Source organism: Lampetra fluviatilis, unplaced genomic scaffold (genome assembly GCF_964198595.1).
Source record: "Lampetra fluviatilis unplaced genomic scaffold, kcLamFluv1.1 SCAFFOLD_392, whole genome shotgun sequence".
NCBI lineage: Eukaryota > Metazoa > Chordata > Hyperoartia > Petromyzontiformes > Petromyzontidae > Lampetra > Lampetra fluviatilis.
Window position 1 is genome coordinate 1 of NW_027621538.1, and position 5,000 is coordinate 5,000.

A 5,000-nucleotide genomic window follows, 5' to 3' on the forward strand; every position below is an offset into this window, starting at 1 on the left:
CGCAAAGGAGATGTCTCATAGTATCATCACCATCATCATCACCAACATCGTCACCAACATCACCAACATCACCATCATCATTACCATCATCATCACCATCATCACCATCATCATCATCACCAACATCACCATCATCATCACTGATCCTCACTGTGCCAACACCGTCCTGTCACCCTCCCCTCCTCCCCCCCGTGTCTCCCTCCTCCCCTCCCCCCCGTGTCTCCCTCCCCCCCCGTGTCTCCCTCCTCCCCTCCCCCCCGTGTCTCCCTCCCCCCCTCCCCCCCGTGTCTCCCTCCCCTCCTCCCCCCCGTGTCTCCCTCCTCCCCTCCCCCCCGTGTCTCCCTCCCCCCCTCCCCCCCGTGTCTCCCTCCCCTCCTCCCCCCCGTGTCTCCCTCCTCCCCTCCCCCCCGTGTCTCCCTCCTCCCCTCCCCCCCGTGTCTCCCTCCCCTCCTCCCCCCCGTGTCTCCCTCCCCCCCTCCCCCCCGTGTCTCCCTCCCCCCCCCTCCCCCCCGTGTCTCCCTCCTCCCCTCCCCCCCGTGTCTCCCTCCTCCCCTCCCCCCCGAGTCTCCCTCCTCCTCTCCCCCCCGTGTCTCCCTCCTCCCCTCCCCCCCGAGTCTCCCTCCTCCCCTCCCCCCCGTGTCTCCCTCCCCCCCCCTCCCCCCCGTGTCTCCCTCCCCCCCTCCCCCCCGTGTCTCCCTCCTCCCCTCCCCCCCGTGTCTCCCTCCCCCCCTCCCCCCCGTGTCTCCCTCCTCCCCTCCCCCCCGTGTCTCCCTCCTCCCCTCCCCCCCGAGTCTCCCTCCCCCCCCCCCCCCGTGTCTCCCTCCTCCCCTCCTCTCCCCCCCGAGTCTCCCTCCTCCTCCCCTCCCCCCCGTGTCTCCCTCCCCCCCCCCCCCCGTGTCTCCCTCCTCCCCTCCTCTCCCCCCCGAGTCTCCCTCCTACCCCCCTCCCCCCCGTGTCTCCCTCCTCCTCCCCTCCCCCCCGTGTCTCCCTCGCCCCCCCCCGTGTCTCCCTCCTCCCCTCCCCCCCGTGTCTCCCTCCTCCCCTCCCCCCCGTGTCTCCCTCCCCCCCCCCGTGTCTCCCTCCTCCCCTCCCCCCCTTGTCTCCCTCCTCCCCCCCTCCCCCCCGTGTCTCCCTCCTCCCCTCCCCCCCGTGTCTCCCTCCCCCCCCCCGTGTCTCCCTCCTCCCCTCCCCCCCGTGTCTCCCTCCTCCCCTCCCCCCCGTGTCTCCCTCCTCCCCTCCCCCCCGAGTCTCCCTCCCCCCCTCCCCCCCCCGTGTCTCCCTCCTCCCCTCCCCCCCGAGTCTCCCTCCCTCCCCCCCCCCCGTGTCTCCCTCCTCCCCTCCCCCCCGTGTCTCCCTCCTCCCCTCCCCTCCCCCCCCGAGTCTCCCTCCTCCCCCCCTCCCCCCCCGTGTCTCCCTCCCCCCCTCCCCCCCCCGTGTCTCCCTCCTCCCCTCCCCCCCGTGTCTCCCTCCTCCCCTCCCCCCCCGAGTCTCCCTCCCCCCCCTCCCCCCCCCGTGTCTCCCTCCCCCCCTCCCCCCCCCCGTGTCTCCCTCCCCCCCTCCCCCCCCCGTGTCTCCCTCCTCCCCTCCCCCCCGAGTCTCCCTCCCACCCCTCCCCCCCCGTGTCTCCCTCCCCCCCTCCCCCCCCCCGTGTCTCCCTCCCCCCCTCCCCCCCCCCGTGTCTCCCTCCTCCCTCCCCCCCGAGTCTCCTCCCCCCCCTCCCCCCCCCGTGTCTCCCTCCTCCCCTCCCCCCCGTGTCTCCCTCCTCCCCTCCCCCCCCGAGTCTCCCTCCCCCCCTCCCCCCCCCGTGTCTCCCTCCTCCCCTCCCCCCCGTGTCTCCCTCCCCTCCCCCCCGAGTCTCCCTTCTCCTCCCCTCCCCCCCGTGTCTCCCTCCTCCCCTCCCCCCGAGTCTCCCTCCTCCCCCCCTCCCCCCCGTGTCTCCCTCCTCCTCCCCCTCCCCCCCGTGTCTCCCTCCCCCCCCCCCCGTGTCTCCCTCCTCCCCCTCCCCCCCCCGTGTCTCCCTCCTCCCCTCCCCCCGTGTCTCCCTCCCCCCCCCCGTGTCTCCCTCCTCCCCTCCCCCCCCGTGTCTCCCTCCTCCCCCTCCCCCCCCGTGTCTCCCTCCCCCCCCCCCGTGTCTCCCTCCTCCCCTCCCCCCCGTGTCTCCCTCCTCCCCTCCCTCCCGTGTCTCCCTCCCCCCCCCCCGTGTCTCCCTCCCTCCCCCCCCCCCCCGTGTCTCCCTCCTCCCCTCCCCCCCGTGTCTCCCTCCTCCCCTCCCCCCCGAGTCTCCCTCCCCCCCCTCCCCCCCCCCGTGTCTCCCTCCCCCCCCTCCCCCCCCCCCGTGTCTCCTCCTCCCCTCCCCCCCGTGTCTCCCTCCTCCCCTCCCCCCCGAGTCTCCCTCCCCCCCCCCCGTGTCTCCCTCCTCCCCTCCCTCCCCGAGTCTCCCTCCCTCCCCCCTCCTCCCCCCCGTGTCCTCCCTCCTCCCCTCCCCCCCGTGTCTCCCTCCCCCCCGTGTCTCCCTCCTCCCCTCCCCCCCCGAGTCTCCCTCCTCCCCCTCCCCCCGTGTCTCCCTCCCTCCCCTCCCCCCCGTGTCTCCTCCTCCCCTCCCACCGTGTCTCCCTCCTCCCCTCCCCCCGGTCTCCTCCCCCCCCCCCGTGTCTCCCTCCTCCCCTCCCCCCCGTGTCTCCCTCCTCCCCTCCCCCCGTGTCTCCCTCCTCCCCTCCCCCCCGTGTCTCCCTCCTCCCCTCCCCCCGTGTCTCCCTCCTCCCCTCCCCCCCGTGTCTCCCTCCTCCCCTCCCCCCCGTGTCTCCCTCCCCCTCCCCCGGTCTCCCTCCTCCCCTCCCCCCCGTGTCTCCCTCCTCCCTCCTCCCCCCGAGTCTCCCTCCCCCCCCCCGTGTCTCCCTCCTCCCCTCCCCCGTGTCTCCCTCCTCCCCTCCCCCCCGTGTCTCCCTCCCCCCCCCCGTGTCTCCTCCTCCCCTCCCCCCGAGTCTCCCTCCCCCCTCCCCCCCCGTGTCTCCCCTCCCCCCTCCCCCCCCCGTGTCTCCCTCCTCCCCTCCCCCCCGTGTCTCCCTCCTCCCTCCCCCCCGAGTCTCCCTCCCTCCCCTCCCCCCCCGTGTCTCCCTCCTCCCCTCCCCCCCGTGTCTCCCTCCTCCCCTCCCCCCCCCGTGTCTCCCTCCTCCCCTCCCCCCGTGCTCCCTCCTCCCCTCCCCTCCCCCCGAGTCTCCCTCCTCCCTCCCCCCCCGTGTCTCCCTCCTTCCCTCCCCCCCGTGTCTCCCTCCTCCCCTCCCCGTGTCTCCCTCCTCCCCTCCCCCCGAGTCTCCCTCCTCCCCTCCCCCCCGTGTCTCCCTCTCCCCTCCCCGTGTCTCCCTCCTCCCCCCCGAGTCTCCCTCTTCCCTCCCCGTGTCTCCCTCCTCCCCTCCCCCCCGAGTCTCCCTCTCCCCTCCGCCCCCGAGTCTCCCTCCTCCCCCCCCCGAGTCTCCCTCCTCCCCTCCCCCCCGTGTCTCCCTCCTCCCCTCCCCCCGAGTCTCCCTCCTCCCCTCCCCCCCGTGTCTCCCTCCCCTCCCCCCGAGTCTCCCTCCTCCCCTCCCCCCCGTGTCTCCCTCCTCCCCCTCCCCGTGTCTCCGTCCTCCCTTCCCCCCCGAGTCTCCCTCCTCCCCTCCCCCCGAGTCTCCCTCCTCCCTCCCCCCGTGTCTCCCTCCTCCCTCCCCGTGTCTCCCTCCTCCCCTCCCCCCCGAGTCTCCCTCCTCCCCTCCCCCCGAGTCTCCTCCTCCCTCCCCCCGTGTCTCCCTCCTCCCCCTCCCCCCGAGTCTCCCTCCTCCCCTCCCCCCCGTGTCTCCCTCCTCCCTCCCCGTGTCTCCCTCCTCCCCTCCCCCCGAGTCTCCTCCTCCCCTCCCCCCGAGTCTCCCTCCTCCCCTCCCCCGTGTCTCCCTCCTCCCCTCCCCCACCCCGTGTCTCCCTCCTCCCCTCCCCCCCGAGTCTCCCTCCTCCCCTCCCCGAGTCTCCCTCCTCCCCTCCCCCCCGAGTCTCCCTCCTCCCCTCCCCCCCGAGTCTCCCTCCTCCCCTCCCCGAGTCTCCCTCCTCCCCTCCCCCCCGAGTCTCCCTCCTCCCCTCCCGTCCCTCCCCCCCCCGTGTCCTCCTCCCCTCCGTCTCCTCCTCCCCTCCCCGAGTCTCCCTCCTCCCCTCCCCCCCGTGTCTCCCTCCTCCCGCTCCCCCCCGTGTCTCCCTCCTCCCCTCCCCCCCGTGGTCTCCCTCCTCCCCTCCCCGTGTCTCCCTCCTCCCGTCCCCCCGAGTCTCCCTCCTCCCCTCCCCCCGTGTCTCCCTCCTCCCCTCCCCCCGAGTCTCCCTCCTCCTCCTCCCCCCCCGTGTCTCCCTCCTCCCCTCCCCGTGTCTCCCTCCTCCCCTCCCCCCCGAGTCCTCCCTCCTCCCCTCCCCCCCGTGTCTCCCTCCTCCCGCCTCCCCCCCGTGTCTCCCTCCTCCCCTCCCCGTGTCTCCCTCCTCCCCTCCCCCCCGTGTCTCCCTCCTCCCCTCCCCCCGAGTCTCCCTCCTCCCCTCCCCCCCGAGTCTCCCTCCTCCCCTCCCCGTGTCTCCCTCCCTCCCCTCCCCGTGTCTCCCTCCTCCCCCCCCCGTGTCTCCCTCCTCCCCTCCCCGTGTCTCCCTCCTCCCCTCCCCGAGTCTCCCTCCTCCCTCCCCGTGTCTCCCTCCTCCCTTCCCCGAGTCTCCCTCCTCCCCTCCCCGTGTCTCCCTCCTCCCTCCCCGTGTCTCCCTCCTCCTCCTCCTCCGTGTCTCCCTCCTCCCCTCCCCGAGTCTCCCTCCTCCCCTCCCCCCCGAGTCTCCCTCCTCCCTCCCCGTGTCCCTCCTCCCCTCCCCCCGAGTCTCCCTCCTCCCCTCCCCCCGTGTCTCCCTCCTCCCCTCCCCCCCGTGTCTCCCTCCTCCCCTCCCGTGTCTCCCTCCTCCCTCCCTCCCCGTGTCTCCCTCCTCCCCTCCCCCACGAGTCTCCCTCCTCCCCT